The following is a 15,308-nucleotide window of genomic DNA, read 5'->3' on the forward strand; positions in this document are numbered from 1 at the left end:
TCCCATTTGGAAACATGGGGAGATAATGACCCAACTAGGTTTGAGAGTAAACTAAAACCTTGGGAAAGGTGCTCAGGAGGTAGTAGTGGTTACAGATTGCATCCTAATCACAATGTAATTGTGTACAGGATACCATTTCACATCATGTCTCCAATACACTTAGCCAAACGCTACACTTCCTGAAATGGAAGTAAGTCTATTTCGTTAAAGATCTGGTTTGAATTTATAAACGTATTTGCCAGGGCTTAAAATAAAAGATATTCATATTCTCTAATTTCCCAAAGACACTAAAGAACGGAGAAATAAGCAATCATACTAGGGTCAGTAAATATGATCATTCAGTCTCTCATGTGTGCTAACATCACATTGGTCCCTAAACCGCGAACAAACATACAAAAGGTTACACTTAAAAATTAGACCAAGGAGAGAATAAAAACCAGTGTCAACCAAAAGATAGTTGGAAAGATAAACAGAGTGGAATACATTTTAGAAAGTTTAGTTGATAAAATTAAAGGCAAGAAAAAACATGAGGGCAGCAAAATGGTATTTCCCAAACACTCAATATGTCAAATTTATCATTACCATTTCCACACTGTTCAAGCAGCTAGAGAAATCATATTCTTTACCAGGTAATATACTTCCTATTTATACTCACACAGTCTTATCATTGATTATGACAAAAAAATTAGTTCATCCTTTTTTGAACAAGAGATGTGTCCTTGATTTATTTCCTATTCCCTAGAATACCAAGTACATAGACTGTGTTTAATAAATCCTTTCTGATTGACAGGTTTAGATGACTCTATCAGCATGGACCTATAGATTATGTGGCAGACTACGTAGACATTTGAGAATACGGTCAAGGGAGGTTGAAAAATCAATAGGAAAACTAGCACTTCCATTAGGAAATAAACAAACAAATAAAAAACACTACCAAGCTCTTTCAGAATTGAGGTCCAAAGCTCTGGCATCCTGGGAAATTATTTTTTTTGTTTGTTTACCAAAGAGATTTTGTTTTGAGGATGCTGTCAGTATGTGGTTTGCTTAGTTTTTGTTTTGTTTTGCTTCTCCTTCAAAGCTGGTTGATAACACATGAACTCTATCTCAGGATAACTGAAAGAAAAGAAAAAAAGAAAAAGAAAAAAGAAAAAAAAAAGAAAGAGAAAACAGGAGAAGTTTCCTGATATCCCCTCACTAACTGAAATGGCTTTGGCTGTGACTGAGACCTATGGGTCTTGACGCTATTCTCATTTACTGTGTCTGTCAATCCACAAGCATTTGTTCCTACTTGGACACATCCACGTTCTCCTCAGTGATTACAGCATATCCCCTATAGTAGCCCGTGTGTTGCCTATGGCCTCTGAAGAATCTCAGAAAATGATGGTCCCTCCCTTATGACTTCTGAGAAAAATCCTCTAGCCAGCTAATTAAAAACCCAGATATTGGCTGATTTTGTTGGTCTCCTCCCAAAGCAGGGAATACCATTGTAGTTGTATCTCTTGGCAGCCATAAACACAGTCCACATCCCAGATCAGACCCATGGTGCCTTCTCTCCACGTGCCCTATGTTGCTGAGGATTAGAATTATCATATCTAAACCATGATGATTTTGCCCAAGAAATTGCCAGCAGTTGAATATTTTCTAATGAAACAAGACTTTAAAATAATCATTTAATCATTTTTATTAATGTTTTTATTCAAATCTCTTCGTTGCCTAAATATTTAAGTCCCAAGAATTAAAAAGCAATCATTTTCTCATATGTAGCCTTTTAATCATCTCTTTCAAAGATAAAGAAGTTTTTCAGTCTAACTCTGTCTTTATCTGTAATCTTAACATTGACCCTACCCCAGGGATAGTGCAGTCTGACAATAGTAGACTGGCAGTCTCCTTTTTTGGATGAGTAAAACACTACCGTGTAATTGACCTAATGTCAAGAACTCTTTCTGTTGTAACTTGGTTACACAGGATATATAAGACAGACAAAGCTTTTCTCCTCAAAGAACATGGTAATTTATAAAGGTCTGTGGCATTGAGTAAAAAAGAAAAGAACTTTAAAGCCTTACATTTTAATTTCTAGCTATCTTTTAAACAATGCTTTCTCCATCCTGAGCAGTACCAGAACTCTCTACTTTACCATTTAAATATCTTATTATATACTTATAATGATAAATAAATCATAGGAATATGAAAAATAAATGCAATTTTCTAATTCAAAATAAAATCCCATTTTTATATTTGAAGAATGCTGGAAGCCAAATGAAAATTAATTTGTATTCATTAGTTTATTACAAAATTTTTAACAGGTGTAGCCAAACAATAATGGAAATACTAGTGCATAAAATACTTGCTATTAATTTTGCTGTACCTTTGCACACAACTTTGTCATAACTGTTGCAACAGCAGTAAAGTCTTCAAAACGAATAATACAATAGCTAAATGACCAAAATAATAAAGGCAATTGTGGAGTAAAAGATATGATTTGCAAGTTGCGTATGCAACTCTTGGATAATAAAGAGCTAACTGTAATTATTAGATGGGGTTTAGATATATGCTAAATCCATTTCATAATTATATTAGAAAGTGCAATTACCAAATTATAGCTCCATCAGTTCAAGGTCATGGTCTATTTAATAACAATCCTCGTTTTAAGTGCTAATTCAATAAATAAAAGTATGTAAAGCTGAGAAATTTTACTGACAAAAGTGTGATTAAATATAAACTGATAAAATAATGTAATTGAAAATAATAACCATTTCTTTCATTTAACTAAGTGACTCAACAGAGCCTGAACTATGTATACTCAGAGACGAAGGTTAGAATTATAAATTCACAAGATGTGGCACCTAATATTCTCCCTTGTCTCATCTCATTCAGCTGGTAGAAGACTGGCAGAAACTCACTTTGAAACCTACCTAGAGTTCTGGTAATAGTTCAGTAGTAGAGTGTTCAGGTCACCCTAAGAAAAGCTTATGGAACACAAAAGTTAGATTTGGCTAAAGGCCAAAGAAATATTTTTCTTTTTGGGATTCTTGTTATGTGATTCTTCAAAATCTACATCTTACATCCTTCCTTGTGGCATTTTCCTCAACTCAAAGTATTGAATATTGAGTGAATCAAGATACTGCTTACATTTTTATCATGGTAGCTTGCTGGTGTGTGTGTGTGTGTGTGTGTGTCCACATGTACACGTAATTTGAGAAATGTTAAGGGGAGTGCTCCATTCCACTTAAATCCTTGTGAACACTTCTCCTCTAACTTTTACTATCTTGTACAAGTCCTATAATTTCCCCAAATTGCATCGTTTTGGCAGGTTTTTTCCGGACATGCTTTTGTCCTCTTGGCCTTCTCTTTTCAGTTTCCTGATGCTTTGAAGTATCAACACATCATTTACTTCTTAGTTTTGGACTCACTCACAGTTCTCCAGTGACCTAACATGTTCATAGACTCTTCTCTGCTAAACTAACTCCCCTCTTCCTCAGGTGTCATGAAGCATCTCATGTTGCCCTAGATGTGTGTAGTATCAACTTACTTACATATGAAAATGTAAATTTAAGGTTATTATGCATAAGACTTGAAGTAACACATTAAATGAAATTGATTGAAGCATGTTTCTTAACTTATATGCATTTGTTTTGAAATTCATTAGATTGTAATTAATTTTACAAAATAAGGGGAAAAGTCATATATTTATTAGGAAAGTCAAATTAATTTGTGAATTTTTTTAATTTGCTTGTAAGACAACTATAATTGTTTTCTTTTGTTACTGATCATTCCCTGTTTTGTCTAAAGTCGTGAGTTAAGAGTTAGTACCGAATTACTTTTTTGGTACCAAAATTTTGCTCTACCCTAGAGGTCCTACCTGTCATTTAAAAAAAAAACCCTTAGAGGGAGGAGCCAAGATGGCGGAACAGCATGGAAGCTTTTTGTGTGTCTCGCGTCCATGAAATACAGCCAGACCAACACTAAACCGTCCTACACACCTAGAAAACCGATTGAAAGATAAACACAACAATCTGCACAACCTGAACCACAGAATTCAGCAGGTACGCGACACAAAGAGGTAAACTTGGGGACCAAGAAGCCCCAAAAGGTAGAGGGTGGAGACTTTTGCAGGTGGAGAGAGGACGGAGACTGAGGAGGGAAAAGCACCCCTCCCCAAAAGCAGCTGGAGAGAAAGTGAAAATTGGAAACAGCCGCAGGGACTGAACTAAAAAGGGAGAAAGGAGAAAAGAGAAAGGAAAGGGTTTAAATTCCACTAAGACTGTAAACAAGGGGAGCGCAAACGCTGCAATTCTGCAGCTCCATACCTGGCAGTGCTCGGGTGGGAAGGGCGAATCCCCAGGAGCAGAGTGGGGTCCGGGAGGTTCTCAGGCCACACGGGGAACAGCGGTTCCACAGCTGGAAGGACATTTGGTAGAGACTGTTGAAGCCACCTGGTCCCAGCAGACCCCCGAAGGCAGCCACATTCACTGGTGCTGGGGCAAGGTTGTTGAGGGTGAAGCCTGGTGCCCCATGAGTGTTACGATTTTCCATGGTCCTGAAACACTGAGGCTGCACTGTCTCGCGTTCTTTTTTGGGGGCAGGCTGGCACCTGGCCGCAGTCTCAGGGCACCGGCAGCAGCAGGGTTCAGCTGGTGTTCGTGGGTGCAGCCGACATTTGGCCATTGCTCATTTGGCCATTGCTCAGTGAGACCCTCCCGCAGAGGGGTGGAGCAGGTCAAAGCTGCAAAAGGGGCCGGGGAAAACAGCCGCATCTGAGACAAAACTTGGGAGAGAGGTACTGCCTGGGGCCCCGTCACGGAGAGTGGAAAAGCGGGGAGTGGACGAGAGCTGAAGACGGAGGACTAGTGCGCCATTGCTGATCGGGGAGAACAGACTGGGTGGCTGGGTGCTGCCATTTTTCACCGCCCCCGCGCATGCGCATGCTCACCTATGAACACGGCAAATCCACCCCAGTAGGGTAGCAGCGCCATCTAGGGGAGAGCGGAGCTGTTACACCAAGCCCTGCCCAACTGGGCCAACTTCGCTCTTCAAGAACACAAACCTCACCACCGGCTTAATTTATGGACTGTAAAGAGCTACATGGACTGACCTCTAGGGGAAAACGAAGCAATTTCAGTCCTACTTCAATCTGTTAGGTTCATCTATTCAATATTTTTTCTCTCTTTTTCCTTTTTTACAATTATTTTTCCTGAATACAGAAACAGAAAAAACTGATTTTTATTTTAAATTTTTATTAAAAATATCTGTCTTTAATTTTTATTACTGTATTTTTAACTTTTGTGTAAATGTTTTCAAATTCTACTTTACTTCCATCATTTTATTTTAGTCTACTTTAGTGTACTCACCTTTTCAAATTTTCAAACAATTTCCTTTTTTCTTTCTTTTTCTTTTTTCTTTTTCATTTCTTTTCTTTTTCTAAATGCAAAAGAGAAAAAATTCATTTTTACTTTCAATTTCTTTAAAAATATTTTTATTTAATTTTTATTACTATATATTTTGCTTTTCTGTAATTTTTTCAAATTCTATCTTACTCCCATCATTTTATTTCAGTCTACTACAGTGTATTCACTTTTTCAAATTTTCAAACGATTTCTTTGTCTTTTCTTTTTTCTTTTTTTATCTTTTTTCTCTTTTTCATTTCTTTTATTTTTTATTAAATACAGAAAACAAAAAAAATCATATTTCTTTTTAATTTTTGTTAAAAATATTTTTCTATATATTTTTTCTATTATATTGTCTACTTTTGTGTATTTTAGTCTACTTTAGTGTATTCATTTTTTCAAATTCTCAAATGATTTCCCTTTTTTATTCCCCCCCTTTTTTTTTGTTTGTTTCTCTAATCTGTCAAACCACTTTCTACACCCAGACCAAAACACACCTAGGATCTAGCATCATCTATTCGATTTGTGTGTGTGTGTGTGTGTTTTTAATTTTTAACTTTAATGTTTTTTTATTTTAATTTTTTTTAATTTCAATTTTTCTACCTCATTAATTCCTTTTCTCCCTTCAAATTGACAAAATGAAGGAATTCACTCCAAAAGAAAGAGCACGAAGAAATGACAGACAGGGATTTAACCAACACAGACACAAGCAAGATGTCTGAACCAGAATTTAGAATCACAATAATAAGAATACTAGCTGGAGTTAAAAATAGATTAGAATCCCTTTCTGCAGAGATAAATGAAGTAAAAAATAGCCAGAATGAAATTAAAAATGCTATAACTGAGCTGCAATCATGGATGGATGCAGCGGCGGCAAGGGTGGACAAGGAAGAACAGAGAATCAGTGATACAGAGGACAAACTTATAGAGAATAACGAAGCAGAAAAAAGAGGGAGATTAAGGCAAAAAAGCACGATTTAAGAATTAGAGAAATCAGTGACTCATTAAAAAGGAACAACATCAGAATCATAGGGGTCCCAGAGGAGGAAGAGAGAGAAATAGGGGTAGAAGGGTTATGTGAGCAAATCATAGCAGAAAACTTTCCTAACCTGGGGAAAGACACAGACATCAAAATCCAGGAAGCACAGAGGACTCCCAGTAGATTCAACAAAAACTGACCATCAACAAGGCACATCATAGTCAAATTCACGAAATACTCAGGCAAGGAGAGAATCATGAAAGCAGCAAGGGAAAAAAAGTGTCTAACCTACAAGGGAAGACAGATCAGGTTTGCAGCAGACCTATCCACAGAAACTTGGCAGGCCAGAAAGGAGTGGCGGGATATTTTAGGTGTGCTGAATCAGAAAAATTTGCAGCCAAGAATTCTTTATACAGCAAGGCTGTCATTCAAAATAGAAGGAGAGATAAAAAGTTTCCCAGACAAACAAAAATTAAAGGAGTTTGTGACTACTAAACCAGCCCTGCAAGAAATTTTAAGGGGGACTCTCTGAGGGGAGAAAAGATGAAAAAAAAAAAAAATATATATATATATATACCAAAAGCAACAAAAGATTAGAAAGGACCAGAGAACACCACAAGAAACTCCAACTCTACAAGCACCATAATGGCAATAAATTCATATCTTTCAGTACTCACTCTAATTGTCAATGGACTCAATGCTCCAATCAAAAGACATAGGGTAACAGAATGGATAAGAAAACAAGACCCATCTATATGCTGTTTACAAGAGACGCACTTAAGACCTAAAGACACCTACAGATTGAAAATAAGGGGATGGAGAACAATCTATCATCCTAATGGTCAACAAAAGAAAGCAGGAGTAGCCATACTTATAACAGACAATCTAGACTTTAAAATAAAGACTGTATCAAGAGATGCAGGGGCGCCTGGGTGGCTCAGCCGGTTAAGCATCCGACTTCGACTCATGTCATGATCTCACGGTCCGTGAGTTTGAGCCCCGAGTTGGGCTCTGTGCTGACAGCTCAGAGCCTGAAGCCTGCTTCAGATTCTGTGTCTCCCTCTCTCTCTGACCCTCCCCCGTTCATGCTCTGTCTCTCTCTGTCTCAAAAATAAATAAACATTTAAAAAAAAAAGAGAGAGATGCAGAAGGGCATTATATCGTAATCAAGGGGTCTAGAGACCAAGAAGACCTAACAATTATAAACATTTATGCACCAAAGTGAGAGCGCTCACATATATAAATCAACTAATCACAAACCTAAAGAAACTCATCGATAGTAATACCATAATAGTAGGAGACTTCAACACCCCACTCACAGCAATGGACATATCACTAATCAAAAAATCAACAAGGAAACAGTGGCTTTGAATGACACATTGGACCAGATGGACTTAACAGATATATTCAGAACATTTTATCCTAAAGCAGCAGAATATACATTCTTCTCCAGTGCACATGGAACGTTCTCCAGAATAGGCCATATACTGGGACACAAATCAGCCCTAAGTAAGTACAAAAAGATCGAGATCATACCGTGCATATTTTCAGACCACAATGCTATGAAACTCGAAATCAACCACAAGAAAACATTTGGAAAGGTAACAAATATTTGGAGACTGAAGAACATCCTACTCAAGAATGGATGGGATAACCAAGCAGTGTAAGAAGAAATTAAAAAGTATATGGAAGTCAATGAAAATGATAGCACCACAACCCAAAACCTCCGGGATGCAGCAAAGGTGGTCATAAGAGGAAAGTATATACCAATCCAGGCTTTCCTAAAGAAGGAAGAAAGATCTCAGATACACAACCTAACCTTACACATTAAGGAGCTGGAAGAAGAACAGCAAATAAAACCCCAAACCAGCAGAAGCCAGGAAATAATAAAGATTAGAGCAGAAATTAATGGTATCGAAACCAAAAACACAGAACAGATCAATGAAACAAGAAGGTGGTTTTTGAAAGAATTAACAAAATTGATAAACCACTAGCCAGTCTGATCAAGAAGAAAAAGGAAAGGACCCAAATAAGTAAAATCAAGAATGAAAGAGGAGAAATCATAACAAACACAACAGAAATAAAAACAATAATCAGAGAATATTCTGAGCAATTATATGCCAATAAAATGGGCAATCTGGAAGAAGTGGACAAATTCCTAGAAACACATACACTACCAAAACTGAAACAGGAAGAAACAGAAAATTTGAACAGACCCATAACCAGTAAGGAAATAGAATTAGTAATCACAAATCTGCCAAAAAACAAGAGTCCAGGGCCAGATGGCTTTCCAGAGGAATTCTACCAAGCATTTAAGGAAGAGTTAACACCTATTCTCTCGAAAAAGTTCCAAAAAATAGAAATGGAAGGAAAACTTCCAAACTCTTTCTATGAAGCCAGCATTATCCTGATTCCAAAGCCAGACAGAGACCCCACTAAAAAGGAGAACTATAGACCAATTTCCCTGATGAACATGGATGCAAAAATCCTCAACAAGATATTAGCCAACTGGATCCAGTAATACATTAAAAAAAATTATTCACCACAACCAAGCGGTATTTATACCTGGGATGCAGGGCTGATTCGATATCTGCAAAACAACGTGATTCATCACACCAATAAAAGAAAGGACAAGAACCATATGATCCTCTCAATAGATGCAGAGAAAGCATTTGACAAAATACAGCATCCTTTCTTGACAAAAACCCTCAAGAAAGTGGTGATAGAAGGAGCATACCTCGAGATCATAAAAGCCATATATGAACGACCCAATGCTAATATCATCCCACATGGGGAAAAACTGAGAGCTCTCCCCCTAAGGTCAGGAACAAGATAGGGATGTCCACTCTTGCCACTGTTATTCAACATAGTATTGGAAGTCTTAGCCTCTGCAATCAGACAACACAAAGAAATAAGAGGCATCCAAATCAGCCGGGAGGAAGTCAAACTTTCACTCTTCTCAGAGGACATGATACTCTACATGGAAAACCCTAAAGATTCCACCAAAAAACTGCTAGAACTGATTCATGAATTCAGCAAAGTTGCAAGATATAAAATCAATGCACAGAAATCAGTTGCATTCCTATACATCAACAATGAAGCAACAGAAAGAGAAATCAACGAATCGATCCCACTTATAATTGCACCAAAAACCATAAAATACATAGTAATAAATCTAACCAAAGAGGTGACAAATCCATACACTGAAAAGTATAGAAAGCTTATCAAAGAAATTGAAGACACAAAAAAATGGAAAAAGATTCCATGCTCCTGGATAGGAAAAACAAATATTGTTAAAATGATGATACTACCCAAAGCAGTCTATGTATTCAATGCCATCCCTATCAAAATAACACCAGCATTCTTCACAGAGCTAGAACAAATAATCCTAAAATTTGCATGGAACCAGAAAAGACCCCAAATAACCAAAGCAATCTTGAAAAAGAAAACCAAAGCAGGAAGCATCATAATCCCAGACTTCAAGCTATACCACAAAGTTGTAATCATCAAGACAGTATGGTACTGGCACAAGAACAGACACTCATATCAATGGAACAGAATAGAGAACCCAGAAATGGACCCACAAACGTATGGCCAACCAATCTTTGACAAAGCAGGAAAGAATATCCAATGGAATAAAGACTGTTCTTTAGCAAGTAGTGCTGGGAAAACTGGACAGTGACATGCAGAAGAATGAACCTGGACCACTTTCTTACACCATACACAAAAAGAAACTCAACATGGATGAAAGACCTCAATGTAAGACAGGAAGCCATCAAAACCTGTGAGGAGAAAGCAGGCAAAAACCTCTTTGATCTTGCCCGCAGCAACTTTTTAGTCAACACGTCTCCAGAGGCAAGGGAAACAAAAGCAAAAATGAACTCCTGGGACCTCATCAAAATAAAAAACTTCTGCACAGCAAAGGAAACAGTCAGCAAAACTAAATGGCAACCGACAGAATGGGAGAAGATATTTGCAATGACATATCAGATAAAGGGTTAGTATCCAAAATCTACAAAGAACTTATCAAAATCAACACCCAAAAAACGAATAATCCAGTGAAGAAATGGGCAAAAGACCTGAATAGACACTTCTCCAAGAAGACATCCAGATGGCCAGCTGACACATGAAAAAAATGCTCAACATCACTCATCATCAGGGAAGTACAAATCAAAACCACAATGAGATACCACCTCACACCTGTCAGAATGGCTAACATTAACAACTCAGGCAACAACAGATGTTGGTGAGGATGCAGAAAAAGAGGATCTCTTCTGCATTGTTGGTGGGAATGGAAGCTGGTGCAGCCACTCTGGAAAACAGTATAGAGGTTTCTCAAAAAACAAAAAATAGAAATACCCTATGACCCAGCAATTGCACTACTAGGCATTTATCCAAGGGATACGGGTGTGCTGTTTCAAAGGGACATATGCACCCCATGTTTACAGCCAAAGTATGGAAAGAGCCCAATGTCCATCGATGGATGAATTGATAAAGAAGATGTGGTATATATATATATATATATATATATATATATACACACACACACACACACACACATATACATACAATGGAGTATTACTCAGCAATCAAAAAGAATGAAATCTTGCCATTTGCAACTACGTGGATGGAACTGGAGGGTATTATGCTAAGTGAAATTGGTCAGTCAGAGAAAGACAAAAATCATATGACTTCACTCATATGGGGACTTTATGAGACAAAACAGATGAACATAAGGGAAGGGAAACAAAAATAATATAAAAACAGGGAGGGGACAAAACAAAAGAGACTCATAAATATGGAGAACAAACTGAGGGTTGCTGGAGGGGTTGTGAGAGGGGAGATGGGCTAAATGGGTAAGGGGCATTAAGCAATCTACTGAAATTATTGCCTCACTATATGCCAACTAATTTGGATGTAAATTTTTAAAAATAAAAAATAAAGTTAAAAAAAAAAAACCTTACTACAACCTTTATCTTGGCTCATTTCCCGGGCCCATGTATCTTCTGTACATTGCTGCAGTTAATTACTTATGTTTTTTATTTGATGGTTATCTCTGCCAACTCCATTACTTATTGCTAATTCTGAAATGCTATGATATAAAGCATACATATCACTTTCTCCAAGGTCACTGCTAGTGTTGGATCCATTTGCTCCATATCTTATCTGGTAATTTTGGTAACGTTTCTAAATGGATAATGCTTCATGCTATTGAGATTTTATTTGAATAAGTTTTGTCATTCAATTTATGCTGCCTCTTTTGAGTGTGTCATTATTTTACGCTATAATTTTAAGAACTGAAACTCTTTGGAGCACCTGGGTGGCTCAGTCAGTTAAGTGTTCAACTTCAGCTCAGGTCATGATCTCATGATCTCATGGTTTGTGGGTTCGAGCCCCTCATTGGGCTCTGTGCTGACAGCTCAGAGCCTGGAGCCTGCTTCAGATTCTGTGTCTCCCTCCCTTTCTCTGCCCCTCCCCCACCAGTGCGTGCTCTCTCTCTCTCTCTCTCTCCTCTCTCCCCCTCTCTCTCTCAAAAATAAACATTTTTATTTTTTTATTATTTTTGATTTAATTATTTAATTATTTTTTTAAAAATATTTTTTTTAATATTTAAAAAATATTTCAACACTTTGAAACATACCAATTCAAGAACAAAATAGTGTTTACCCTAAGAATCATAGTTGTGATTTTTCCTAATACTTCTGCTACTTATCATTAATATTTATTGCATATGCCCCCTTTTTTCTTAAAGAAAACAGCAATTATATTTATCCTGACTACAATATTATGTTCTATAAACGTGGTTTTCTTCAACTTTCCATTTTTGACATTTAAGGATCTAGTAGTAGGATTATTCAGCTTTCCCTGGGAGGATTAAGGTTAGGGTTAGGATTAGGGTTAGGGTTAGGGTTAGGGTCAAGCTAATTAAGTTTTTTAAAATTTATATACACACTTTTAAAATAATTTTACATAGAAGTTATTTTGGATGATGTATAATCAAGATTGAATGATCTAGGGACAAAAAGAATTCCCAAGCTCACCCATTCCCCATCTATACTTTCATATTGTCAAGGTATACCTCTATTTGCAGCATAGAAGTGTATGTGTCTACATACATATGCATGATTTACCTATGTGTGTATTATGTGTGTAAGTATCTGAAAGTGGGAAAAGATAAATGAGAGAGAAAAGGACAATCAAAAAAAAAATAGCATAGCACCTTAGTTCTGCCAGACTAAAAATTTTGGATTTGAGTACAGATGGCATAAAGCTCTTTTCATGAGAGCTTTTATGAGATTGACAGTAGGAGCAGTCTGTTTTAAGCCTCAGTTAACTACCCTGGACTGAATTTTTGTGCACCCCTCCCCCCCGATTCCACCAAATTCCTATTTTGACATCCCAAACCCCATGTAATTATACTTGGAGTGCAGACCTTTATAGAGGTAATTGTGGTTAATGAAGTCATAAGGATGGGGCCCTAATGTGATTAGATCCATGTTCTTATAAGAAGAAAAACCGGAAAGCTTGCTTGCTCTCTGTCTTTACATCAGGTGGGGTCACAGAAAGAAGGTGGCTGGTCTTCTGCAAACCAGGAAGAAGACTATCATCAAGAACCAAATCACTGGCACCTTGATCTTAGACTTCCCAGCTCCAGAACTGAGAGGTATAAATTTCTGTTAATCTACTTAGTCTATGGTATTTTTGATATAGCAGCCTGAGCTAAGATAGTAACAAAGACTGCAAGGCACCCTGGTCTCTCAGTTGGTTTAGCCTCCAACTCTTGATTTCAGCTCAGGTCATGATCTCATGATTCATGAGATCAAGCCCCACATCTGGCTCTGCACTGACAGTCTGGAGTCTGCTTGGGATTCTCTGTATCTCCTCTCTCTCTCTGCCCCTCCCTTGCTCATGCTCTCTCTCTTTCTAAGTAAATAAAGAAAGAAACATTTTTTTTTTTAAAGAATGCATTTGGGAAAAGGGATCCTACTTGTATTTCTGGAATGGATGACAGCTTGACTCCAGGGCACAGAGGACTGAAACAGTACAGGACAGTACCCTTAAAGGGTACATCTGACACTTAGGGTTGTACCACAGTGGGGTCACAGGAGCAAGGAGTACAGGCAGAGAAGCAATGCTATTTTCATCTAGGATTCTGCCAGCCCAGGCACAGGCTAGTCTCACTCTGCCCGTATGTTTTTGACAACAAAATTTAGTGGGTATTACCAGGGCAGGAGAAAGTATAAATTTATTCTTGAGTGCAGTTGACACACTTCCCTCCTCAAAGGCTTCTAAGAGGAGGTGAGGAAAGAGTTCCCGAAGCCGTGGAGTTATGAGATGAGAAGTTCCCAATATGTGAGGATTAATTCATTTATGCTCACATTACTTCTAATAATGTCTGAATTAAATTGAATTCTACAGCGTTCTTAATTTGTCCCTTAAAAATGTATAGTTGATTGACATTTATAACATCTTTCAAGGTTATTAGATAAAGAGCTCATCTAGACACTCACTTGTTTTAATCATTTGGACTTTAAAATTGCAGTCAAATCAATTTACTTGTAGACTAAGGTCTCCTCCACCTCTAAGATACAATATCTGACATTCTCTGGAGAAATGACAATAAAATTTTAATACAAATGCATTTTAAAATGAGTATTGATAATTTTAAGATAATTTAAAATAATGTTTAATGCATACTAGGGACAACCTAAATATATTTTGCATAATTTGTTATATGAATGCTCAGGTAATTCACTTTTTAAAGTACGCCAATTTTTTTTTTTTACTTCTTTGCTTAACCCTTTCACACTTTAGCCTTCCCAACTTCAATCCTCATAAACTCTTTAAACTACCACTTAAGCATATTTTCATATAATTTTTCTCCAGTTCTGTATAATTATACACATATATGTAGGCATATGTTTACATATCATATATACATATAATGTATGTATGTGTGTGAATATCATGAATATGTAAGATACCATATATGAAAATCTTCATATTTTTTCCTTGTAAGATGGGAAAACACTGTACAAATTCCTCTATTAAAATTTCTTTTTCCTACTTAACAGTCCTTATGGTTATGTCTTTGATTAAATGAAGGTTTCAGAATTATTTTCAAAAGTTTTATTTTTGTATTTTTTATTTGAGAGAGGGATAGCACATGAGCTGGGGAGAGGGGCAGAGGGAGAGACAGAGAAAGAATCCTAAGCAGACTCTAAACTCAGTGCAGAGCCCCACGCGGGCTTGATTCCATCACCTGAGCGGAAATCAAGGGTCAGATGCTCAACCCTCTGAGCCACCCAGACGCCCTTCAAAGTTGTTATGTTTTAAATGGTTTTGGGGCACCTGGGTGGCTCCGTCAGCTGAGAGTCCGTCCGACTCCTCAGGTCATGATCTCATGGTTCCTGAATTTGAGCCCCGCAGAAGGCTCTGTGCTGACACTGGGGAGCCTACTTGAGATTCTCTCTTTCTCCCTCTCGCTGCCCGTCCCCTGCTCATGCTTTCCCTCCCTCTCTCTCTCTCTCACACATAAAATATAAATAAATAAATAAATAAATAAATAAATAAATAAATAAATAAATAAATAACAAATAAAATGGTTTCATAATATGGCAATTTGTAGCTCTACCATAATTTTTTCAATTACATGATTTGTACAGTCCACTTTGGTTTGTTTTTTTTTCTTGTTCTTGGTTTTTGTTTTTTTTTTTTTTTTTTTTTTTTGGCCAGCAAAAATAATTCTTCGGTACACATTCCTGGATCTACACTCCCTCTTATTTTTATTTTTCTGAGAGTGTTAGGTTTACTAGAAAAAGGTTTGCTTTGTGGAAGGATATTCGTAATTTTAATTTTATGGATAATGACAAATTGCTTTTTCAGAAATCATTGCTAGTAGCACCCGTGGTATGGAAGAGTATTGTTTTCTAAAAGCCCTGGTA

Source organism: Prionailurus viverrinus, chromosome C2 (genome assembly GCF_022837055.1).
Source record: "Prionailurus viverrinus isolate Anna chromosome C2, UM_Priviv_1.0, whole genome shotgun sequence".
In the NCBI taxonomy this organism is placed as follows: domain Eukaryota; kingdom Metazoa; phylum Chordata; class Mammalia; order Carnivora; family Felidae; genus Prionailurus; species Prionailurus viverrinus.